The 27,437-nt window shown below is 42.0% G+C and overlaps 1 protein-coding gene across 2 annotated transcripts in view; it reads right to left on the bottom strand.

Moving 5' to 3' along the window:
- The window catches only part of LOC147613216 (guanine nucleotide-binding protein alpha-2 subunit-like), an 85,918-nt gene extending 78,383 nt beyond the window's left edge, over positions 1–7,535 (bottom strand). For both annotated transcript variants that reach the window (XM_086782482.1, XM_086782483.1), the window contains exon 1: positions 7,338–7,535. The gene's annotated coding sequence lies outside the window, so the exon portion shown is untranslated. The remainder of the gene's footprint in view (positions 1–7,337) is intronic.
- Between the last annotated feature and the right edge of the window lie 19,902 nt (positions 7,536–27,437).

Here is a 27,437-nt window from a genome sequence, read left to right as displayed (position 1 = left end):
TGACACCCACGACCAAGACTCTTGGAGTGGAGGGCAATTCCAATAGTCCCACCATTCACAAAGATTGATATGTGGATAGCCTCACGGGACATTCAGAGTTTGGGGGGGCCTTAGTGCTTTCAGAGGCAAGGTGTCCTCAGAGGCAGGACACGCATTTGAGCACTAGGATTCCGGACAGCCTCATACAGGACCCCGAGATCTCCAGCAGGATAGAGCAGATATGGGCCGGACTAGATTTTATCTCAAGTTCTGCCGCGTGCACCTTGGATTTGGGCCTCAGCGAGATTAGCAGATTTTTGCAGGAGGTAGCACAGAGCAAATTGGAGGGATTTTGTGAGCAAGACAGGAGAATTCGGAGGGGACTTGCTTCTCTCCAACATCTTTAGGAGACTTCCCCTGATAGCCCGTGGAATCTCGATTGAGAGTCAGCTTGTTGCCGCCCGTACAAAGATTAGATCCATCGAGGAGAGGAGGGTGGAGTACAAATACCATGCCAGAGCTTCCTTTTGGACCCAAGTAGGAGATGAGAGTTTTGGGGGACTTCTTAGAGATTGCACGCCCCCATAGGCAGAGAGATGGTATTCGCAGGTTGCGTCGCCAAGATGGAGCTATCGTTTCCGACCCCCCCCCCCCCCAATGTGAGAGCCATTGCCATTGATTTTTTCCGATCCCTCCTCACGGGTTCCCATTATCCCCATAGGTGGTGGATGCACGGGAGGGTCTCGCGGCGCACAAGAGAGGTGGTTCCCCTTGCTCTCGGTAACTTCTTATTGACTCCCTTCACAAGACGAGCTGGCAAAGGCATAGACAGCTCTCCCTAGTTGCCATGTACAAGACATGTGCAGGGCGAATCCCAGGGTACTCCTGAAGAGGCAACGATAAAGATAGATCAAAACCAGATTTTTGAGCATGTGTTGCTGATTTGGCAAATGCATGACTAGTGGTGGACAAGGTTGTTGTCGGCCAACGCACGAATTTCTGATGGACTTTGTCTAGGAGCTGGCCGACCAGCAGTTGGTCAGTTCACTAAGTCATTCCAAAGCCTATAAAAAGGCACAAATGCTCATTGTTGGCACCATTCAGTCCACCGAGGACTGGATCATGATTTTAGGCATGGACTAGGTTACACACCTTTTCCTAAAGGCAGCCTATGGCTGCAGAATCTGTACTACCTTTATGTACTATAAGAATTTACTGAATACTCTCTTCTCTCTTCTGCATGCGTTTTGCATCAGCATGTTCCAAGATGTGTTTAGGGCTGAAAGAAGACTCCTAGAGCTTCCGCATGTAGCATTGGTATCGGAGCATCAGGCTCAGCAAGGCAAAACACTGATTCAGTCCTAGATAAAGGTGCACTGGTTCAAGGTACAGGAAATTGCACAGGTACGAGGCCAAAAGCAAGGAACACAAGACATGGAAAACTTCCCAGAGGGTTGGTTGGTGGTGTTCCACAAAGCCCAAGGGAATGGCAGTCCTGTGAGTCAGGTGCCACTTGGGGCACACCAAGAAAGGCTTTCAGTAAGCGGTTCCAGGGGAGGTTGATCCTCCAAGGGGTGGAGTGAGAGTGCCAGACTCAATACTCAGGAAAGAAGACCAGAGACAGTGTTCACGGACAGGGCAGGAATGGAAAGGGGACTGGATGGAATAGATGCATAGATCTTTATCAGAGTCAGAGTGGATTTAGAGACCGGGCCGGGTTTTCAATGAAAAGGTTGCCAAAGAGGGAAGGATGACATGAGGACTCCGTGAATAAACAATGGAATGATGACAATCATCCAAGAACAAAAGTTGGAATCCTATCATCAAGTTTAGTAGAGGGGGAAGTCATTTACAAGACATGTGCAAGGCTAATGCCAGGCTAATCTTGAAGAGGCAACAAGATAAAGACAAATCAGAACCACATTTTTGAGCATGTGTTGCTGCTTTGGTAAAAGCATGACTGGTGGTGGACAAGGTTGCTGTCGGCCAGCATACAAATGAGGAAAAAGGACCTGTAGGCAGCAATTTTCTTATGGACTTTGTCAAGGAGCTCGCCGACCAGCAGTTGGCCAGTTCACTAAGTCATTCCAAGACCTATAAAAAGGCACAATTGCTCATTGTTGGGTCCATTCAGTCCAGCCACAACTGGGTCATGATTTTCGGCATAGACTAGGTTACACACCTTTTCCTTAAGGCAGCCTATGGCTGCAGAATCTGTACTACCTTTTTGTACTATAAGAATATACTGAATACTCAGCTTTCTCTCTCTCCCCCCTCTCTTCTGCATGCATTTTGCATCAGCATGTTCCAGGATGTGTTTAGGGCTGAAAGCAAACTCCCAAAGCTTCCGCATATAACATTGGTATCATAGCATCAGGCTCAGCAGGGCTAAACACTGATTCAGTCCCAGATGAAGGTGCGCAAGTCCAAGGTACAAGAAAGTGCACAAGTACGAGGCCCAAGGCAAGGAACACAAGACATGGAAGAATTCCCAAGAGGTTGGTTGAAGGTGTTCCACAAAGCCCAAGGGAATGGCAATCTTGTGAGTCGGGTGCCACTTGGGGCACACCAAGAAAGGCTTTCAGGAAACGGTTCCAACGGAGGTGATCGTCCAAGGGGTGGAGTGAGAGTGCCAGACTCAATACCCACGAAAGAAGACCAGAGACAGTGTTCAGTGTTCAAGGACAGGGCAGGAATGGAAAGGGGACTAGATGGAACAGATGCATGGATCTTATCAGAATTAGAGTGGATTTGGAGACCCGTCCGGGTTTTCAATGAAAACATTGCCAAAGAAAACATTGCCAAAGAGGGAAAACATTGCCTCTTTGTTTTCAATGTTTTCAATGAAAACATTGCCAAAGAGGGAAGGAAGACAGAAGGACTCTGTGAATAGACAATGGGATGATGACAGTCATCCAAGAACAAAAGTTGGAATCACATCATCAAGTTTAGCAGAGGGGGATGTCATGTACAAGATGTGTGTACGGCTAATACCAGGCTAATCTTGAAGACGCAACAAGATAAAGACAGATCATAACCACATTTTTGAGCATGTGTTGCTGCTTTGGAAAAAGCGTGACTGGTGGTGGACAAGGTTGCTGTGGGCCAAAGCACGAATGAGGAAAAAGGACCCGTACGCCGCAATTTTCTGATGGACTGTGTGCAGGAGCTGGCCGACCAGCAGTTGGCCAGTTCACTAAGTCACTCCAAGGCCTATAAAAAGGCAGAAGTGCTCATTGTTGGGACCATTCAGTCCAGGCACGACTAGGTCATGATTTTAAGCATAGACTAGGTTACACACCTATTCTTGAAGGCAGCCTATGGCTGCAGAAATTGTACTACCTTTTTGTACTATAAGAATATACTAAATACTCAGCTTTCTCTTCTCTCTCTTCTGCATGCGTTTTGCATCAGCAAGTTCCAGAACGTGTTTAGGGCTGAAAGAAGACTCCCAGAGCTTCCACATGTAACATCAGTATCAGAGCATCACGCTCAGCAACACTAAATACTGATTCAATCCCAGATGAAGGTGCACATGTCCAAGGTACAGGAAATTGCACAGGTACAAGGCCCAAGGCAAGGAACACAAGACATGGAAGAATTCCCAGGAGGTTGGTTGGTGGTGTTCTACAAAGCCCAAGGGAATGGAAGTCCTGTGAGTCAAGTGCCACTTAGGGCACACCAAGAAAGGCTTTCAAGAAACGGTTCCAGGGAAGGTTGATCCTCCATAGGGTGGAGTTAGAGTGCCATACTCAATATCCACAAAAGAAGACCATAGACAATGTTATGGGACAGGGCAGGAATGGAAAGGGGACTGGATGGAACGGATGCATAGATCTTCATCACAGTCAAAGTGGATTTCGAGACCGGGCCGGGTTTTCAATGAAAAGGTTGCCAAAGTGGGAAGGATGATAGGAGGACTCCGTGAATAGACAATGGGATGATGACAGTCATCCAAGAACAAAAGTTGGAATCCCATCATCAAGTTTAGCAGAGGGGGATGTCATGTACAAGATGTGTGTACGGCTAATGCCAGGCTAATCTTGAAGACGCAACAAGATAAAGACAGATCACAACCACATTTTTGAGCATGTGTTGTTGCTTTGGAAAAAGCATGACTGGTGGTGGACAAGGTTGCCGTTGGCCAACACATGAATGAGGAAAAAGGACCTCTACACAGCAGTTTTCTGATGGACTTTGTGCCGGAGCTGGCCGACCAGCAGTTGGCCACTTCACTACGTCACTCCAAGGCCTATAAAAAGGCAGAAGTGGGACCATTCAGCCCAGCCAGGACTGGGTCATGATTTTAGGCATAGACTAGGCTTCACACCTTTTCCTAAAGGCAACCTATGGCTAGAGAATCTGTACTAACTTTTTGTACTATAAGAATATACTGAATACTCAACTATCTCTCTCTCTCTCTTCTCTCTCTTCCACATGCATTTTGCACAACATGTTCCAGGATGTATTTAGGGTTGAAAGAACTCCGAGAGCTTCCGCATGTAACATTGGTATCAGAGCAGGGGTGGACTGAGAGTGCTAGACTCAATACCCACGAAAGAAGACCATAGACAATGTTCCGGGACACGGCCAAATGGAAGGGGACTGGATGAACAGATGCATAGATCTTCATCACAGTTAGAGCGGATTTCGAGACCGGACCGTTTTCAATAAAAAGGTTTGCCAAAGAGGGAAGGATGGCAGGAGGACTCCGTGAATAGACAATGGGATGATGACAATCATCCAAGAACAAAAGTTGGAATTGCGTCATCAAGTTTAGCAAAGGGGGATGTCATGTACAAGACATATGCACGGCTAATCTTGAAGAGGCAACAAGATAAAGACAGATCAGAACCAGATTTTTGAGCATGTGTTGCTGCTTTGGAAAAAGCATGACTAGTGGGGACAAGGTTACTATCGGCCAACGCACGAATGAGGAAAAAGGACCTGTAGGCAGCAGTTTTCTGATGGACTTTGTCCAAGAGCTGGCAGACGAGCAGTTGGCCAATTCACTAAGTCACTCCAAGGCCTATAAAAAGGCACAAGTGCTCATTGTTGGGACCATTCAGTCCAGCCAGGACTGGGTCATGATTTTAGCCATAGACTAGGTTACACACCTTTTCCTAAAGGCAGCCTATGGCTGCAGAATCTGTACTACCTTTTTGTAGTATAAGAATATACTGAATACTCAATTTTGTCTCTCTCTCTCTCTCTCTTCTACATGCGTTTTGCGTCAGCATGTTCCAGGATGTGTTTAGGGCTGAAAGAAGACTCCCAGAGCTTCGGCATGTAACATTAGTATCAGAGCATCACGCTCAGCAACACTAAACACTGATTCAATCCCAGATGAAGGTGCACAGGTCCAAGGTACAGGAAAGTGCACAGGTACGAGGCCCAAGGCAAGGAACACAAGACATGGAAGAATTCCTAGGAGGTTGGTTGGTGGTGTTCCACAAAGCCCAAGGGAATAGCAGTCGTGTGCCACTTGGGGCACACCAAGAAAGGCTTTCAGGAAACGGTCCCAGGGGAGGTTGATCCTCCAAGGGGTGGAGTGAGGGTGCTAGACTCAATACTCACGAAAGAAGACCAAAGACAGGACAGTGTTCAAGGATAGGGCATGACTGGAAAGGGGACTGGATGGAAAGATGCATAGATCTTCGTCAGAGTCAGAGTGGATTTGGCGACCGGGCCGGGTTTTCAATTAATGAAAAGGTTGCCAAAGAGGGAAGCATGCCAGAAGGACTCCGTGAATAGACAATGGGATGATGATCGTCATCCAAGAACAAAAGTTGGAATCCCGTCATCAAGTTAGCAGAGGGGGATGTCATGTACAAGACGTGTGCAGGGCAAATGCCAGGCTAATCTTGAAGAGGCAACAAGATAAAGACAGATCAACCAGATTTTTGACCATGTGTTGTTGTTTGGGCAAAAGCATGACTGGTGGTGGACAAGGTTGCTGTCGGCCACCGCATGAAGAAGGAGCGTAAAGAACCTGAAGGCAGTAGTTTTCTGATGGACGTTGTCCACGAGCTGGCCAACCAGCAGTTGGCCAGTTCACTAAGTCATTCCAAGGCCTATAAAAAGGCACAAATGCTCATTGTTGGGACCATTCAGTCCAGCCAGGACTGGGTCATGATTTTAGCCATAGACTAGGTTACACACCTTTTCCTAAAGCCAGCCTATGCCTGCAGAATCTGTACTACCTTTTTGTACTATGAGAATATACTAAATACTCAGCTCTCTCTCTCTCTCTCTTCTGCATATGTTTTGCATCAGCATGTTCTAGGATGTGTTTAGGGCTGAAGGAAGACTCCCAGAGCTTCCACATGTAACATTGGTATCAAAGCATCAGGCTCTGCAGGGCTAAACACTCCTAGAGTCGTAGAGAGGCCCCAAAGTGCAACACATATGGCAAAGGATTCTTCGTCTCTACACAACCGGGAGATCCACTCCTATCACCACATTTAGAGCAGTTGCCTGGGTGATAGTGACTGGCCCCACCCTCCGCTATGAGGCAATAGGAGGCATGCTCTCTGTCTATCGCACTACAGACCCTTTGCAAAACTAAAGACTCCACTTCAACTTTAATTCAAAACTCTCAGGAAGGCACTGCTTACGCAGCCTTGTAGCTTTTTCTACATATCATTCAGTTTACATTGTATTGAAAATGGTAGGGTGGACCAAGGTTCCAGATAAGTAGCTATCTATCTAAAACTTGCCTCGTGTCGTACATGCACACTGGGAAGTAAAACAATTTCAAGTGGCAACAATGTTTTCTGGACAAGGTACAAGATACTTGCACCAATATGTCGGAAACATGTGACTTTGCTGCAGTACCCGTTCCCTTTAAATAAGCCAGCTCCAATGGGCATGGTCACACATTGTCTATGGGAGGGCATTGACCATCCAAAGCAATGCCACGCTTTGTCAAAGTCTGTAGATTTTTCCCTTCAGAAAATCAAAGATGTAGCATTACAGGAATGATAAGCTCAAATGCTCTCACTGCTAAGGGAGAGGAATATGAAAGCGCGGCCAATGAGGTAAGTTCGAAAAACCATGCTACTATGCATGCAGAAAAGCGCTCACATTGCCATCCGCTGCAGTCAGATTGAGAGCGTGCAGCTGCTCTGCCATTAGGGCTGCGTATTCTTTACCATCTCCACCAGGAACGCCCGAATTGAATGGTGATGGCTAATTAGAGTATCATATGCTTCTCTTTTGACAGGATTCTAAGCACTAACACACCGACTCAGTATATTTACATCTTGAGATCGGTAATTATTGACGGTAAGGAGCTCCAAATCACGTCTACGGGCTCCAGTTATAGAACGAAAAAGAAAAGCAAAGAAGATAGGTACCTGAAGGAAAGCAGCGCTGCGCACAAAATATGGTTAGAGTTACGGTTCGAGTCGCGAGTTACGACTTCCTGCCTGCTGCCGCGATACTATGACAAAGTTGTAACCACTAAGCACTTCTTTAGGTTAGGCTTTGACTTCGTTACCAAAGACTTGAAAATGAGAATCCCAGAGACTCTTGAAGGTTCAAACTTCAAAGGTGAAATTGCACTTGGAAAGCTGGTATTTAGGTGGACTTCCTCGCTAATGGGAGCGTATTAATTAATCACTCTATATCCGATTAAGGTATTACTCTAGAGCCATTGATTAATTAATCACACTGTCTGTTTGATTAATGAATGTCTTTTCCTAAGGTTTTACCTTAGACCTAGCTTACCTAAAATAAATTTTATTTATTCTGTCCATCTCTCCCTTCACCTCTACCACTCTCTCTCTCTCTCTCTCTCTCTCTCTCTCTCTCTCTCTCTCTCTCTCTCTCTCAAATGGCTACGCACTCTTATACAATTCGTAAAAGCCTAGAATACTATAGAAATCGACCATCGCTAGAAGTTGCCAAAAGAATTAAATCATAACCCAAAAATTAAAAGCTCTTCTAAGGTTTTTAGGCATCACGTCATTTCCATCTTCCTTCTCACTAATTAATTAATAGCGAATAGAATTTGGCACCCATACTACCTATACTTTTTTTTGGGAGAGAGAGTCTCGATAGTGAAATTACATGCCCCCATCACTTGACACTATGGGAGTGGGTAGATTCCAAATAAGCACCTCCATTTAGGGAGGAGAGCTTTGGGTACTCCCTTAGCAACTCCCCTATATAGAACATCGTGCAAAGAGGGGTAGATAGTACATGGCAATACATGTAAAGTTAAGAATCAAATTGATATGTGCTCAGCTAAATTAGGTATATAATGTTTAGATTCAATCTCATGCGTTTTGTTAGCTTGGCATAATGATTGCCTCTTGAGCAATGGCTTACAAGCATTTGCTTGTAATAGCTTGGCTTTGGCCCTGTTATGACTTGGAATCGTATTGAATTCAATAAGAGAAATGCCCTCCATATGGGAGGAGAGCCTTGTGTCATGCTTTGGAAAAGAAAAATGTTATTAAGAGGGTTTTCATTTATATTCTTAGTAGAGGGTCTTCATCCAAGAGGATATATGTGAGTTTGTATATATAAATAGTTTGAAGTCCTTGTGTGGATGAGATTTTTCTTGCAATAGATCATTCGTAAGGGTGTGTTGCAAATGCAGTCATTGTTTAGGCCCATGTGTGGTAACAATTTATTCACATATGGCGATGACATGTGAACATGCCCTTGGAAGGGCCACTCTTTAGTGTAAAAGCAAGTGTGGATAGAGTTAAATATAATATGGAGCAATCATATCTATTCATAAAAAATGTGAGATCCCTGCCCTCTCTGTGCATCGAACTTTGGAGAGCTAGCAGCAAAAGTAGCAACCTCACGTGTAGGGCAGAACTTCCCACTCGGGGCCTCGCCCCACAAATGTCCGGACAAGAGACTAATCCATCGGTTCTTCCAAAACCGAACCCGGAAAAAACTTCCATCGCCCAGAAAGCATAGGCAATTCCTCCCAGAAAATCTTCTAACGTAGTCAAGAGTCTTAACTATCCTTTGTATTCCGACCAAACCCGCAAGTCACATGGCTAAGAGGAACTTACACTTGGTTCATAGAGACCACTTTTTCCCATCAAAAGAGGCATAGCCGTTGATTCTTTTCCATAGAACAAGGATTATCCTGTGACTTACTTCAACTATCGTAACTTGAATAAAATTGAATTTTACTATAGGAATCCATCAATCCAGCCTAACCCCATCCAATCCCATGGGTTAGCCAACCACGCAACCATTGTATTGATAGGACCCATTATAAAAATTTGGTTATGTTTTGTCCCGGGTACCAAGGAAAAGAGTTCCCAGGCCCCCTAGCCGACATTCGTGCAAAATTTAAATAGACACACCACATACACACCCGATATGAAATTACCTTTTCTTAGATTCAATTATTCCCAAAATAGCATTGTAATAAAACCACAGTGTTTCCATCATAATCCTCAGTATTCCATTTCCAAGGTCCAATTTCCAACTTTTCCACTTTCCAACCATAAAATCCAAATTTCGGTTATTCCTTCCTCAGCATACCTATGGCATCATTGGCAACTAGAACACTCACCACTTGGTCAGTCCCTCTAGGCTCACTTAGAACTTCACTCAGGGGCCTTTTCGATAGTTCCTAGCCCATAGTACCCAGGAGTATAATCAAGATTTTTCCATAAAATCCATATTCCATTCATTCCTTCCTCAGCGTACCTATGGCATCATTGGCAACCAGAACGCTCGCCCACACCTGGTCACTTAGGGGCCTTTTCAATAGTTCCTAGCTCATAGTACCTAGGAGTATAATCTCATAAAATCCATATGGACTCTCCGTTGAAGATCAGCTAGATCAACCAACAAGATTCATTTATCAAAAAGAACCATGAACTCATCCGTTGAAGACCAACAAGGCCAATCAACCAGATCCATGCCCGTGTTGAGAAAACAACTCCAACTCATTTTCTTCCTCGATGCACACGTGGGTATCCTGGGCGACCCACAGCCCCGAGCACCATATGGTCAACACCCTCTAGGCTCCTTCATAGGTGACCTAGCACTTCACTCATAGGCCACTTCCTTGGCCCCTTATCCACCGTACCGGAAGCTCACCATTTTAACCGAACCGAGGTTGGTCAAGACCTCAGCCGACTTTGCCATGCGAGACGTCCTTCTTTGACTCTCTGTCAGCTGTTGTAACATTTTCCACTTAGGTCCCCATGACCTCATTCCACAAGATAGTAAAAATGCTTCCCCAGCATTCTTGACGTAAAACAATCTTTAAAAAATAGGTTTCATATGCAAATACTGTTTCCAAGCAAAATTCCTATCTTTCCATATCATTCCTTATCATTTCACATCATTCCTCATCATTTCTCATTACTCCACATCATTCCACATCATTTCTCATTATTCCACATTTTTCCACATCAATTCACATCACATCATTCCACATTCATTCACATCATCCCACATCAATTCACATCATCCCACATTATGTCCACATCATCCCACATCATTTCACATTCATTCACATCATTCCACATTCATTCACATCATCCCACACATCAATCACATCAATCCTCATTAATCCACATCACTTCTCATCAATCCACATCACTCCACATCCCAAAACATGAACGGCTTCATGATGAGGAAATACATGAGCAAACCGATGGCAGATCAACCAGAAGAAGAACAATCCACATCACTTATCATCAATCCACATCACTCCACATCTTTTCATACACATCAATCCACATCATTCTACATCATTCCACACATCAATCCACATCAACTTATATCAATCCACATCAGTCCATATCAACCACATCAAGTTGCACATCTATCCACATCATTCCACACATCAATCCACATCAACTCATATCAATCCACATCAGTCCATATCAACTATATCACTCCACATCATTCCACACATCAATCCAATTTCTACAAACAAGATGGTCTCTTTTTGCTTGGAGCGAATCACGTTTGATTTTATCAACTTTCCTTGATCTAGCTATCAGAACTTCTGCTTCACAATCAACTAGATTGAAAGTATAGTTACTCTAATTTTTATACTGACTGGACTTTCTAAGTCTCGATCATTACTTGGCTTAGTTAACGACAACTTTTTCTCGACTCAATTTAGTTAAGTCTAAATTTTCGTTCACTTTTGGATCCTCGATCCTTTCAAGAATTCCAGATTCCTTTCCCAGGGAATCTAGGAATAAATCAGTCACAAGTATTTACATTCATCCAACTAAGCGTATTTCTGGTCTTTTTCTGGGAAATCCTTTTCCCGTCAAAGTATACTTAAGATTCGATTTCTCGAGAATCTAGACGTATTCTTCATAATTCCAAAAGTTAAATATTTTCATGATTCCTCTTTCTGATTAAATTTATCTATGTTTTCTCGATGCACCCCTATGAATATTTTCACATTCTTTTCTCTATTTTTCCAAAATAAAATATCATGATCTCTCTTTTAACATAAAACATTTATGCACACATACTAATTCATTTTGTATCTAAATGAATTATATTCATAATCCTTTTCATAATTCTCTATAAAAATTTATGCATAATCTTCTTTATTTTTATGGCAAATGAATAATACTCGAAACTCCACTTTTAGCATAAAATTTATTATGCATAAATTCATTTCCTAATGATAAAAATCCTACCATAGTTTCCCCGCATTTTCTATGAAATGAGAATGCTTAAAATTTCACTTTTAGCATAAAATTAATTATGCATAAAATTCATTTTCTAATAAAAATTCTACCATAGTTTCCCCGCATTTTCTATGAAATGATAATGCTCAAAATTCCACTTTTAATATAAAAATTATTTATGCATAAATTCATTTTCTAATGATATAAATTTTGCCATAGCTTTCCCACATTTTTTATGAAATGAGAATGCTCAAAATTACACTTTTAGCATAAAATTTAATTTATGCATAAACCTTCATTTTTTAATGATAAAATTTTGCCATAACTTCTCCGCATTTTCTATGAATTGAGAATGCTCAAAATTCTACTTTTAATATAAAAATTTGTTTATGCATAAACCTAAGCATAAATATAAACATTACTTCATTTAAACAACACATAAATCAAGAAGACATGATTTTTAAGAGTAAACCATAAGATAAAATGCTTCCCAAGCATGAGGGAGGTTAGAAAGAAGATTAACATCAAAAAGAGAGAATAAACTTCATTATCTAGGCTTACCCTTGGTTTGCTTGATTCTTTACCTTGCAAAAGTTGTGTAGCCCTCAAGGAAGAGGCTTGGCCACCAAGGGAAGATGGTAATCTTCAAGAGAAGAAGAGGTTTAGTGAAGCACCAAAGCTTCACAATGGAGAGGAAAGGAAGAGGGAAGATGAAAATACACTAAAATGAAAATTACACTAGCATGGAATTACTCTAAGATAAAAATACAAAGGATTGGAGATCTATTTATAGGGGAGGGAGGCCACCAACCAAGCCCAACTGGGATGTAGAGGCTTCCAGCTTCAGTTTGATCCAATTTGGACAAGTTTTAGCCTAGCTTTGCCCACTTTTTGATTGAGTTTGGAAGATGAGAGATGAAATATCTAGCCACTTTATGATATTTTTGAATAAAAAAATACCTCCTTGATGTGATTTCTAGGCGCCTCCTTGATGAGGGGTTTTCCCTCTCCTCCTGAGGTGTCACAAAGCCTCCCAAAAGTCTCCTAAGGACCTCATGTGAGCCTTTCTTTATTATTTTCTTGTGGATAATTCCAAAATTTCTTATTTTTATTTTCCAACCTTAATGAATAAGGATATCACATTTTTAAATTCAAAATAATTTAATAAGGCTTAGAACTTTGAACTAGGAGACTCCTTTATTCACCCACCATCCAAATCTAATGCAACTTAGGAATTTCTGATTAAAATTCTGTTTCAGGGGATTACTTCCTATTGGCTGGAAGAAAATACTTATCCAAAAATATTTCAAAACTGTATTATATCTCTCTTACATATTTTCTCTCTCTAGACCAAAACAGGGTCAAACAAGATCTTTTTCCATTCTGAAAGGAGGGGATGATTACAAGAGACTGAAGGGGAGATTCTTATATATTTTTATCATCAGAAGCTGGAGGGAGGAATCTTACAAAAAAAGTGCATTACAATGATGACTTCAAACAAATTTTTATTTTTATTTTTATTTTTATAAGGGTGTGTAAAGGATTTCGAAACTCCATAAAGATTTCTTATGCAGATGGAACCAAACATGTTTATCCAAAGGTGCATTTTATGCAAGGTGAGGAGCTAATCTTAGCCAACCATACCGCACTCGATTTTGAGTCCATAGTTGGAAGGTATAAAACTTTTTGCTTATGGCATAGGAACGACACAGAGTTAATTAACAAAAATGAAAAAAAAATAAGTTGAGTTTATAAAATTTTTAAATAAACCCAAAAGGTAAGGTGGCATGTTAATGTATAAGGGTTGGCCAACCTTACGCCGCTCGAGAAAGAAACAAGAATAACCATTTTGAGTAATTGAAGGGGCTAGATGAAGATAATAAATGGGGGAGCACACTCGTTGAGAGAGGTGTAAGAAGCCATTGATCAAGAGAGGTGCAAGAAGCCATTACCTCACGAGGCAATCACACACAAGCAAGTGGGCACAACGTCTGAATTAAGACACACTGTGCTGAAGAAGCCCCTTTTTATATTTATTTTTTGGGCTAAGCTAAAAAGTTATGCATGTGTACGATGGAGGCTCAACTCATGCAAATACCATAATCCCCAACCAATAAAGGGCCAGAACAACAGGAAGAGCTCAGCTCACAGTGTTCTTGCCTATCGATATACAATTGGTAAATCAATCCAACTATATATATGGAAAAATCAATGTATTGTAATTTCTTCTTTGATAAATGAATTGATGCAAAGCATACACCTATTTAGTAAGCTAAACATATAGTTTAACTTATAATGGCATAGAGAGTAAGCTTTAAAGCTCTATATGCATGCATAACTAAGGAGTATTTTTGGAAAGCACATGCTACAATAGAAGCCCCTTTTTGTATTGATTTTTGCACGTTTAACAAGCTTTGGTGTGTGTGTGTGACATGTACATGTACACACACACACACACACACACACACACACACACACATACATATAGATATACATATACATATACATATACATATACATATACATATACATATACATATACATGCACATATGCACATATACATTCACATGATGCAAAAGCCTTGGTATTGATGTCTCATGCAACTTGGTCTTGCTTTGCTCTAACAATGATAAATTCCTGGCCACTAAGCCACTAAGCTTATGAACCTAGACTGAACAATAGGTTAGAACTTGCTTCTTTTTTAGTGAACTTATCAAAACAATCATCTATTTTGCTAGGTCTAGAAACCTACTTGCTTGAGTTAGGAAGAGATGCAAGGAAAGTGGGTCTTTAACATGATACATGCTACTGCTTATGGCATGTGGGTACAATAGTGGTACTTGGCATTGTAGAACCAGATGCAGAAGGACTACAAGAGTTTGATGATGCTTCTAGGAGCATTGAATCTACACGTCTATGTCGAGATTCTATGCACAGACAGGTACGAGTTCATAGTTTGAGTTTTGATGATGCCTCTATGAGCACTACAACCATGCATATGTGTCTAGGTATACCATACCCGGTGGTTTCTCTCCTCCCGCACTACCGCCAACAAAGGAGGTTGGTGGTAGATGTTGCTCCTCAAGGCATGGGTACAACAATGGTACTCAACATTATAGACCCAGATCTAGAAGGGCTACAAGAGTTTGATTTTACGACTCTCGGAGCATTATATCTTTGGTAATGTATGATAGGGTTGCAAGCACAGATTCCATGGCAACACTTGTGTCTAGTATTCTTGACCTGCTATAACACAAGGTTGGTGTCACGTAGGCTGTAATGCCTGTGTGACCGACGGCAGACCGGATGGCCATGTCCGTCGGGGTTTAGTGGGAGAGGACGCCCATGCGGAGTCATGGGCGGCCAGGCTAGTGTGGACGGTAGGCCACACACTATATAGCCTGGGGGATGAGGGGCAATCCTCATTCTTCCTCTATGGTGGGTGGTGAGCCAGAGGCCGTCCCCTCTTGTGGTAACGCCCGTAGCGGCGTTACGGGTATCTATGGTTGACTTGCGTGAACTCTATGGTTGACGTGCGTGAGCGCCGTCTGAGGAAGGCCAGCGGCCAGCCCAGAGGGCGGCCAGGCCAACCAGGCATGGCTGACTAGCAAGACTTTGCGTGAGCGCCGTCTGAGGTGGGCCAGGCGGCCAGCCAAGCTGCCAGCCTAGAGGGCGGCCAGGCCAACCTAGGCAGCCAGCCAGGCGGCCAAGCCAGCCACCCAGGCGGCGGTGGCGGCGGGCAGCCAGCCACCCAGGCGGCGACGGCCAGCCAGGGACGGCCAGCCCGGGACGGCGGGGCGGCCAGCCAGCAAGCCAGCCACGCGGCGGCCACCAGAGCAGCCGGCGAGACAGGAAGCCGACCAGAGCAGCAAACAGCCACGAGAGAAAAAATAATAATAATATATTTTTTAAATATATTTTCATTATTCATTTTTATGAAATTAAAAATGAGAAAATTTAAACGGATCCTCTCTCTCGGCTGGGGAGGAGGGATAATCCCGGCAAAAGATAATCCGAATTTTTCAGGCACAGCTTCCCGAACAAAAATTTATTTTTTGATATGAGTTGCAGGCATTTTTTTTTCTCGTGGATTAGAGCATCCCGGAGTAGCGTCCTTGTAAAGGCTCGCAGCGCAACACAAATCGACAGGCGACCGTAAAGGGGGGTGACTATTTTCTCTCCACCACTGCTCATTTTATTAGCATTTTTTTTAGTAATTTCCGAGTTCTCGCATTATTTTTTTGCAAGAATTCAAGATGTCTGCTAGGCGTAGTGTGTCCCCACCGCCTTCTACTTCTCTAGGTTTTTCAAGTCTCTTGTCCTCGGTCGGCGGGTTTGACCCCGACCGAATTGTCAGGCCCTACTTCATTGCAATTAAAGCAGCGATTTTCCTTTCGCGCTTTAATATACTGCTCTTTCTTTTGGATTTCTGGTGTCTCTTTTTTTCCTGGATGGTCGCGGTTTTTTAGACCAATGACCACCCTATCCTTCCCTGGTCCATTCTATCCCCTTGTTTCTCACTGCGGAACCCTTTTCTTTTGAGGCCTGACCTCCTCTTTTCACTACCCTCGGCCCTGCTAGAACCACCATGCGCACTACGGCGCTTGATGTCATCAAATATCTGTGCATATTGAATTGCCTCTGCTAAGTCTTTAGGCTGTAAGGGTTCTACGTACTCAAGGTGATCATCTTTGAGGCCTCTCTTAAAGCCTCGCAATGTCTGGAATGCATCGATTCCCTTTAGCTTGAGTACTATCTCCCTGTAGTATGAGATGTACTAAGTTAGGGATTTGTTCTCCATCGAGCACTTGTCCCATAACTCCCAGCTTCTCTTTGCCTCATTAACAGGCGAAAATTCTTTTCGAAACATCGTTTCAAATTCCGTCCAAGTGGCAGGGCGAGTTGTCAAACTCATCCACCACTTGTACGCTTTGCCGGTTAATGAGAGGCTAGCCTCTACGGGCTGTATACGGCTACGCTGCTGTCGCAGTGCGTGCAAATCTGACCACTTCGCTAGAAACATATTGACTGAGTCCTTGTTTCTCTCCTTTTCCTCGCCACCAAAACTAGGCGGCTTTAAGTCTTTTAATAACGACGAAGCTGTCGCTACGGACGGCCCCGCAGGCGCATCAGCCTGTACTCCTGCAACCACTGGCGAGGCTACGCTCACCCGTGCTGCAGGAGCTCGGCTACCTCGAGGAGTCGGAGTACTAGCCGAGGCGGCTGTCAGTGCATCTAACCGCGTGGAGATGCTCTGTAGCATCGTGACTAAATCAGCCTGGACTTTACCCATAGTGTTCAGTTTGGCATTAAGATATTTAAACAGTCCACTAGAGAGCTCCGTCTTTGTCAGGACATCAGCAGGTTCCAATAGGTCATAATCATCGTCGTCGTACTCTAAGAGGTCCTCCTCGATCCCCTCGCGCGACATCAGTGTTCATGTCCTCTGGCTCATCGACCAGAAAGGGGTCATCAGCCAATGCGACCGCTGCAGGCTCGCTGGGTCCTAAGGAGGGGTCAATAGACGAGGAGGGCGCTGGCGGATCACGCGTGATCGACGAGCGCGCTCCGGACCGAAAAATGGTCGGGCGTGTAGGCTGAGTGTCCAAAGCCTAAAGCCAGCACGAGTGGCAACGAGCCGAAAAAAGATGGTAAATCTTCTAGGCAGTTGCATACAGTGCAGAGACTCCCTCTCAGTTCCGCAGAGTTCAGAGAGGTGACAGTGTGTCATTGTGATGAGCATCACGCTTGTTCAGTGACACCAACGATGTGGCAGCCTACTGTAGGTCCGCATGACATGGTGGGCATGTATGGCACCATAGGTGGCCGTAGAGTCACAATTTTTATTGATGATGGAGCTAGCCACAACTTCTTGAACTACTCGTTAGTCAAGAAGTTGGGGTTGACTGAGACCCGGAGTGATCACGAGTATACTGTTGGCCTAGCCAACGGATATGACAAAACGGTATGGAATACCGTAGTATTGGGGGTCCCATTATCTATGCAGGACTACGAGGCTCCGCTTGACTTTCAGGTCATGCACTTAGCCAGAGCAGACGTATATCTAGGCAGGGAGTGGCTGTATGGCTTGGGCCCTAGTCTAGCTCGGAATTACTTACATAATACGCTATATTTTGAGTACGGAGGTAGAGTCATTACCCTGCAGGGCGACCGTACTGTCCCTGCCACACCACTTATTTCCTCCATGGAGCTGTGTACAGCGGTCCGCAGAGACCAGATAGCAGAGGTATATGCTTGTTACCCTCTTTTGAATTCTGTTTCCGTAGATGAAACGATAAATGATGTTTGCGTAGACAAACAAGGAAAACAAAATAACCTTGGACGAGACCCACTGTTTGAAAACCCTGTTTGGCATGCATGTGATTCAAACAAGAAAAAATCCAAGGTGAATGAGACATTAAAGAAAAAGTACGTAGATACTTTAATGAATTTATTAGAGGAATTTCAGGATGTTTTTCCTGATGATTTACCAGATGGTTTACCACCATCTAGAGAAGTAGACCATGGCACGAAGTTATGCCAGGATCAAAACCTATAAGCAAACCTGCTTATAGATTAAGCCACTCCGAGACACAGGAGGTGGAAAAACAATTGATGGAATATTTGAACAAAGGCTTTATTCGGCCTAGTTCAAGTCCGTGGGCATCGCCTATTCTTCTGGTAAAGAAGAAAGATGGATCTATGCGGATGTGCATAGACTATAGGGCTCTTAATCAGATAACGATTAAGAACAAGTATCCAATGCCACGCATGGATGAGTTGTTTGATCAACTCTATGGATCGAGATACTTCACAAAAATAAACCTGAGATCTGGGTATCATCAGGTTAGAATAAAAGCAGAAGATGTTGCGAAGACAACATTTAGGACCCGTTTTCGGGCATTTTGAGTTTTTGGTTATGCCATTTGGGCTAACCAATGCTCCAGCGACGTTTATAACGTTGATGGACAGTATTTTACGTCCATATCTGGAAAAATTTGTAGTAGTTTTCCTAGATGATATTCTTGTGTACAGTAAGACACATAAAGAACACATAGAGCATTTGCGTCTAGTGTTCGAGTTGTTGAGAGAACACAAACTATTTGCAAAGAAGAGCAAATGTGAATTTTTTGAAACAGAAATTCACTACCTTGGCCATATTATATCCGCCGATGGTACGCGGATGGAGCCAGAAAAAGTAGAGGCTATTCTTAAATGGCCAGCGCCGAAGAATCTCGAGGAACTGCAGATTTTTCTTGGCATGTCGGGGTTCTACCGACAGTATGTAAAGGACTACGCGAAGATTGCAGTCCCGTTGACTGACCAGTTATGGTCAAAAACTAAAAACATTAGTTGGGGGGACGCCCAACAGAAAAGCTTTGATAAGCTCAAGGTGACCGGAGCAGCTGCACCTGTTTTGACTATTGTCGATCCAAATGAGCCGTTTGTTTTGGAAACAGACGCTAGTAATGAGGCCATTGGGACCGTACTTATGCAAAGGGGACGCCCAATTGCATTTGAGATTAAAAAGTTAGATCGTGCGCAGCGTAACTCCTCGACTTACGAGCGAGAGTTACTAGCGATAGTTCATGCACTGAAAAAGTGGAGACACTATTTATATGGTGCCACTTTTGAGGTCCGGACGGACCATGAAAGTCTGAAATGGCTTTCAAGTCAAAATGAACTGAAGGGTAGAAAAGCTCGGTGGGCGGAGATTCTACAGGAGTTTGACCTTCAGATACGTTACCAGAAAGATAAGTATAACGTGGTGGCAGATGCACTTAGTCGCATGCCACAGATTAATGAACTTAGCTTCACAGTCTTCAAGAATGATTTCTTGGAGTCACTACGTAGTTTATGTGAGCACGATCCATCTTTTACAGAGGGCTCGCGTGCTGTACGCGTACGCACTTCTTCACAGATGCGACCACCTCCCTCGTTGGCACGGATTGCTAGTCCGGAGAGACTGGCCAAAGGTGCAACGGGAAGGGAAGCGAGAGTTAGTCCGGAGAGACTAGCCGTGTCTTCTGGGTATAGTTTGGAGCCGGAGAGCTCTGACGTAGGCCCTTCATCACCTTTGACTGCCACGGCTTCAAAGGGGAGTGATAAACTTCGTCGGGGGGAGAAATATGCTAATTACTCCATTGACGACGGGTACTTACTCTACAAGGGTAGAATATGTGTACCAACTATTGGTGACTTTCGGGTCCAAATTCTTAAAGAAAGTCATGATAGTCCAAGTGCGGGTCATCCTGGGATTCAGAAGACCTATGCACTAGTAAAAAGACAGTTTTATTGGCCTAGTTTGTTTAAGGACGTCCAGACTTATGTGCTGAAATACAGTAAGTGCCAGGTCAATAAACATGAACGTCTTAAGGTTGGAGGACTACTCCATCCGTTGGAGATTCCTCAAGGGAAATGGGAAAGCATTTCCATGGATTTCATTACTGGTTTACCCAAGACGAGTCGAGGGAATGACTCGGTGTGGTTGTAGTGGACAAGTTAACTAAAATGGCAAAGTTTATTACCACGAAGAAAACTGTTAAAACGCCAGAGTTGGCAAAACTCTTTATTGAACATCTCTATAAGCTATATGGCCTGCCCGCAGATATAGTGTCGGATAGAGATAGAAAGTTCAACAGTCATTTTTGGAGGGAAGTCTTCAAAAAGCTGGATACTACTCTGAGTATGAGTACGGCAGATCATCCGGAGTCTGATGGTCAAACTGAAAGAGTTAACCAAATTCTAGAGGATATATTGCGTTCTTATGTTAGTAAGAAGCAATCTAATTGGGAAGAGTACTTGCCCTTATTGGAGTTTTCCTATAACAGCTCCAAACACTCAGCAAAACAACTGGATTTACACCATTCATGTTAATGTATGGATTCCAGCCGAGATCTCCAATGGCTGTAGGCCTAGAAAAGGAGAAGATTCAATCTGTCAAGGATTTCCTTGAAGATATGAATGATATGCTCATAGTCGCACGTGAGAGCATCCGTAGCGCTCAGGATCGCGCTAAAACTTATGCGAAAGGTGACCTTTGCAGAAGGTGACTTTGTAATCCTCAAGGTTCCTGCGCAGTCAGAAACCATGAAAACGGGAAAGTGTGATAAACTTTCTCCAAGATATTGTGGTCCTTTTAAAATCCTTAAGAAGATTGGGAACGTAGCATATAAACTTGAGTTACCGGAGAGTTCTCAAGTCCATCCTATCTTCCATGTCAGTAAACTGAAGAAATCAGTTTCACGGGTTAGAGAACGCAGTTTCTCCAGAGATTTTGGTGGACTTGATAGAGCCACCAAAGATACCACATGAACCTGAAAAGATTCTAGAGTATCGTGATAGACAAACCCGACATAAAGTGTACCAAGAGGTACTTGTTAAATGGACAGATAGGGATGAGGAGGTGGCAACCTGGGAACGCCGTAGTGCAATTTCTAAAAGGTTTCCCAAGTTTGTTTTCGAGGACGAAAACTCTTCTTAAGGGGAGTAATGTCACGTGTGACCGACGGCAGACCGGATGGCCATGTCCGGGGTTCAGTGGGAGAGGACGCCCATGCGGAGTCATGGGCGGCCAGGCTAGTGTGGATGGCAGGCCACACACTATATAGCCTGGGGGATGAGGGGCAATCCTCATTCTTCCTCTATGGCTGGTGGGTGGTGAGCCAGAGGTCGTCCCCTCTTGTAGTAACGCCCGTATAGCGGCGTTACGGGTATCTAACAATTGGTTTCCTTGGCTCTGACTATAGAGGGTTCAGATCATGTATTTTCAAGGATGTATTACACTACATGCATATAAAGCTGCATGATATACAACCAATGCTAAGAGTTTAAAGAGGTCAACTTATAGGTGTGCAAAGATAGACTTCTATTCATATATATATATATGTAGAAGATGGTAACTATGGAGGCTCTGAGTAAATCTAAGCATGTTAAAAGAGTAGAAAATTAAAATATTTTTTCGGGCGAAACAATTTTAGAGGCAGACATCACATAGCCTATGGGTGTAAATTTTAACCCACATAGGCATTTGTTTTCATGAAGGAAATTCTTATTATGTAATATGGATAAGGGTGGTAGGAAGAAATTGTAGCCTATATCATATACATATGTGGTAGTGGCAAAAATTCATAGTATGCATATAGATAGCCATTATCATAATGTAGGTGATGGTATATCTAAGAGTAGTGTAGGAATGAGCTCTCGTTATAATTATTTAGAGTATTATGAGGAGAAGCCATTGGTGCACATATCTTTAGTGGGAACCCCAGCTTAGGTGCTAGAAGGGGTCATAGATGTTGAGAGATGGTATGTCTAAGGGTAGTGTAGAATGAACTCTGGTTATAATTATTTGGAGGACATGCGAAGGATGCTGAGAGATGCAATCTTTGCTCGCAACATTGTCTTTGTGTACAAAGAGAAAAGAGAGGAGCTTAGGGCTTCTGGAATGGTGGTAGAGAAGAGGTTAGAGCTTTCACCCATGACGGTAGATTCAAGGTTCCCTATGCTGGAGAGCATACTACTGCACATAAGCATGGCAGAGTCCAGGCTCACATGCACCCCCCTCCTTGACGTAGATGGTCCCACCACGTGTATTTGCTTATAGTTCTTTAGCTTTAAAATTGAATTATAGTACAAAAATTAGGATTAGCGAATCAATGGACTCATGGTTTTCCAAATCAATGGAGCCTTGCACATCTAGATTAAAATCAATGGATTACAGGTCATCATGGATTATCTCATCTAGCTCTTCTGCTGCTATTATGAATTTTTGGCATCTACTATATGTAGCAATATTATTTATGATACAAAGGTTACGTGGTTACATAGACAAGAATTTTTTTTGATGACCTTCTCTAAAATTTGTAGTCAAAGGTTGTGACCATATGTGTTTTTCAGGTCCTTAGCCCTAAACTTATGTTCTACCTATGGCACCTTATTCTAGGTATATTTTTTCTTTAATTCTATGATTTATAAGATTTTTTTTATTTTTTTTTAGATTTTATTGGCTACTATCTACTATTTGGAATGAGATTTTATAGATTCATTGGTGACAAAAATAAAAATAATTCTCATAAAAAATGTAAAAATATTTCAAAGTTAAGAAAAATAGCCCCCTAAAAGTTGATGTTTTACATCAAAGTTGATGCAAAACATCAACTTTTCCACACAACTCGATGTTTTGCATCAAAGTTGATGCAAACCATCAACTCTACCACAAAACTTGATGTTTTGCATCAAGTTTCAGATGCTTCGGAGAAGAAAGTTGGAGGATCGGAGCTCGATTTTCACAAACGACCTATTTTAGTGATTTCGCTCACGTAGACATGCTCAGACAACCTATTCCACAAATTTTGAGTACCAACACAACTATGTTTCGATGCGGTGTGCAAACGTCACAAAGCAATTTGCTTATGTAGCAAATCGCTTTGTGACATCTGCACACCGCATCAAAACATAGTCGTGTTGGTACTCAAAAATTATGAAATAGGTCATCTGAGAATTCCAATGTGGATGAAATCGCTACTAAAACAAGTCGTTTGTAAAAATCAACCTTCGATCCTCTAACTTTCTTCTTCGGAGCATCTGAAACTTGATGCAAAACATTAATTTTTGTGGTAGAGTTGATATTTTTACATCAAACTTTAGGCTAAAGGTTGATGTTTTGCATCGAGTCGATGCAAAACATCAACTTTTTAACACAACTCGATGTTTTGCATCAAAGTTGATGCAAAACATCAAGTTTTATGAAAAAGTTGATGTTTTACATCGAGTTGATGCAGAACATCAAGTTTTATGAAAAAGTTGATGTTTTGCATCGACTCGATGCAAAACATCAACTTTTCCACAAAACTTGATGTTTTTGATGCAAAACATCAAGTTTTGTGGGAAGTTGATGTTTTGCATATATGGTTGATATAAAACATCAAGTATTGTAAAAAAGTTGATCTTTTGCATAGAAAGTTGATGTTTTGCATATAAAGTTGATGTTTTACATCAACTTGATGCAAAATATCAAATTTTCATAAAAGTTGAGGTTTTGTATCAAGTTGATAAAAAACGTCAACTCTTAGCTGAGAAGTTCTTACTCAGCATTAAGCTGGCCGTAAATGTTGTAGCTAAAACATCCTTACCATGATGTGTAGTAACCAGTAGAATTCGAACCTAAGTCCCTGTGCTTGATATTTTACAAGAAAGTATTTTGGAAAGTATAAACTTTTGTTTCTTAAAGTGAGCTTTTTCATGCTTTCTAAACTCATTTAATAACTAAAATTACCATTTAACCCCTTTTTGTCACATCAAGGACACATCTTCTTTAAAATAAGTGTGTAATTATTTTAAAAAAAATAGACAACTTTTAAATAGCTTATTCATGATATTTTAAAATTCATCTGTACGTAATGAACTCTTTTTAAAAAAGTATATATTATCAATTAAGAAATTGTGAGACTCAAGATCTTCAAAATGGATTTTAATACTACTCTCATCTCAAGAGCCAAAATAGGGTTTTATAATAAAGATAATAACTGTATCAAAATGGGTTTTAATACTACTCTCATCTCAAGAGCCAAAATAGGGTTTTATAATAAAGATAATAATTGTATCAAGATAATGCTTTTGTAATATAATCATATAAATAATTTTTTATACTTACACTCTGTAGCATATCCTCAATCATGCTAACATGGCAGATGACCCAAGGAGTCTAAGCTTCAAGCGTACACATAGAAGAAAAAATTTATATTTATGGATAGTGAAGAAGGGGATGCCTCATCTACCTTTCTCAGGGAAAGGCACATCAACTAGTGATGGTGTAGCAATGGTTATGAGGAATCATAACTATGCCATAAGTTATATGTTTAGAAAATAGCTTCTTTTTATAGTTGTATCATTTTTTAATGGATTGAAGATGGAAATAATTTTTTTAATTATTTATAGTTGTATCATTTTTTTAATGGATTGAAGATGGAAATAATAAACATTGTCTCTATTTTGGCATGTTTTTTGAAAACGTATTGTTAGATTTTCAATTATAATCTCAAAAAGTAAGCAAAACGAAGTCTTTTTTTTCACGTCAATTTTTGTAAGAAATGTATAAAGTGCCCAAAATATTATCGTTTTTGGTAGTGTTGTACGCATGCGTAGACCACTTTTTAAAAAGAGGTAAAAAACTGAACTTTTTTAATGGAATCTTTGAAAGATGCCAAATGTTTCTCATTTTCTAGAAATATTACCTATTCTGTCCACCTGCAACAACAGTATTTTCTCACAAAGCTTTGCACGTGCCTCCACTCTTGTGAGCAAACACTGGGCTTTTCTAAATCGTTCTTTGTTGCTCTCTTGATGTTTGATCTCCTATTAGAGAGCAAAAGCTTTATCCTTCTCTTTATCTAGTCCTCTAAGAAGCAAAGGCCCACATGTGGAATGGTGACCTCAGTCTCTTGAGCACATCAATAACATATTGCTTTGAGAGCTCATCATCCTGGGCTTTCCACTTTTTACAGGAGTTTGTGAACTCCAGGTTAGCAAGTACATGCATGCGGTTCATGACTTTCTTCCCTCGTGCATCCATCATGAGGGCACTTTATTGTAGAAAATCCTTATAAGTTATGTTCATAAGAAAGTTTGTAGAAAATCCTTATCAGTTTTTCTCATTAGTGTTTGAAGAGTTGTAAGCTAATGAATATTTCAAGAAACTTTTGTAGAAAATCCTTATGAGCTGTACATGCATACTGTGGGTGTTCCATTCTTTTTTAGGAATGATAACTATGGGCAATACCCATTTTGTGTGCTCAATGTCTATTACGTAGCTTGTAGTAGTTACAAGGAGCTCGATCAACCTCCAAGACCATCCACCAGAGTGTAGGTGGCGAGCAAATTAGGGTTCAAGGAAGAGGGCACTCGGGCATAGTCTTGCGGGCAGCCGGACATGTGTGGGTAGGCAAGCCACTATATATGTCCGGCGGGGTGAGGATCTCTATCCTCATTCCCTATATGCCTGGGTGGTGATCCAGAGCTCTCCTCCTTCTTCGTCCATGCCACTACAATAGAATGAGGGTGTAGCAATGAAAATAGCAGCACTTTTATAACTAGAAGGATAGGGAAATGTTGGGCCTATTTCATTGCTAAAAAAGCTGTTATTTTTGTTGCAATGAGATTATTGCTCAATAGAGAAAAAATAAAAGCGAAATATCACTATTGAGCATCAATATGATTGCATGGAAAAAAAAGCTGGGGTAGACTGGGGAGCTTGCATAAGACTCCCCAATCTGCCCCAATTCTTTAAAAAAAATTAAAATAGAGAAAGTTTTTTTATACAAACATAAACTTGAAAAAGACATAAACTGAGAAGAATGCAAGTGAGCCAAATATGTATTATATTTCTCGAATTGTCGGGCCTTTGGCCATATATACAAAAAATAAAGAAAGAAAGAGGAGGCTACTAAAATCTTCTTCGGATTCCTCCGACTCATCATCATCTTTGTCCTCGTCTTCACTTCCTTCTCCCACTTCATGCTCATAGTTTAGAGCTTCCTCTTCCTCTTCCCCTTCATCCTACATTCATGCAAACAAGAGTAATGTAAGTATAAAACAACAAAAGACAATTAGATATAGATAAGAGAAGGGTTGTTTCACTACTTACCTCGTTTGCTTGAGTCCCCAAAATAGAGTCATTCAAGCGTATGCCTCGCATACGCATCCACACCCATAATTGCAGACGGGGGGCCCTGTATACATAATCATACTCCTCTTTTGTTGGGTAATGCCCAACAACCTCCCTCTACAAAAAACAATTAAGAAAATATACAATTAGTTAAAGGAAACAATATAGAATAAAATAAATGAAAGAGGAGAAGGAAAATGGTAAAATAGATACTCATGAAGTGACAAATGGAGGACTTTCCTCCCAAGCCAAAGTGTGAAGCGCCTCGCTTCCATAGTCAGGAAGCACTCAGCCGCCGTTGTGCTTGTTGTTAAAAAGCACGTGGGTGCTTTCTCAAAAAGCTTCACACATGCCTCCACTCTTGTGAGAAAACACTGGACTTTTCTAAATTGTTCTTGGCCGCTCTCTTGATGTTTGCTTTCCTATTAGAGAGCAAAAGCTTTATCCCTCAAGAAAAGGCCCACATGTGGAACAATTAACTCATTCTCTTGAGCACATCAATGACATATTTGAGAGCTCATCCTTGGCTTTCTAGTTTTTACAAGAGTTTGTGAACTCGAGGTTAGCAAGTACATGCATGCGGTTCATGACTTTCTTCCCTCATGCATCCATCACGAGGGCACCATCGACATCCACATTGTATGGTAGGGTGTGTGGATCAAATGGTGGGATGGGTCTCCTCAAGGGTGGCTCATAAATGAGCAAATGAAGAGCCCCCCTATTGGGGAGATGACTCAAGAGACCTAATGTTGCTTTTAATTAAAGCAAAAACAGCTTGCTCTCCCTCCCGCTAGCACATCTACTACCCCCCAAACTCCTTTACTGCATCGTGATTGGTAAAGATAGACATGAGGAAGAGGGGTGGGTCTAGTCAACGTCGGTGGTGTAGGCTCATCATAGCCATAACATTGTGAGGATGCTGGGTCATGGCCTCTATAACACCACCAGTAGACACACAAGAAGAAAATGTAAAGGGACCAAAATTATAGATTACTAAGATCCCAGTTCCAAGGGCACCAATCAACTCTGCACCTATCCTCAACCCTTCAACTAACACCTTTGGACACCTATACACACCATAAATTGACTCAACTGATTCCTCCAATTGTCCTCCTAGGTCGTCAGATGACCTGACCTCCAGCAC

The sequence above is a fragment of the Cibotium barometz genome, chromosome 44 (assembly GCF_041138505.1).
Source record: "Cibotium barometz isolate CiBa-2024 chromosome 44, ASM4113850v1, whole genome shotgun sequence".
Classification (NCBI taxonomy): Eukaryota; Viridiplantae; Streptophyta; class Polypodiopsida; order Cyatheales; family Cibotiaceae; genus Cibotium; species Cibotium barometz.
The sequence above is the reverse complement of the archived record's forward strand: the minus strand, read 5'-3'. Positions and strand labels throughout refer to the sequence as shown.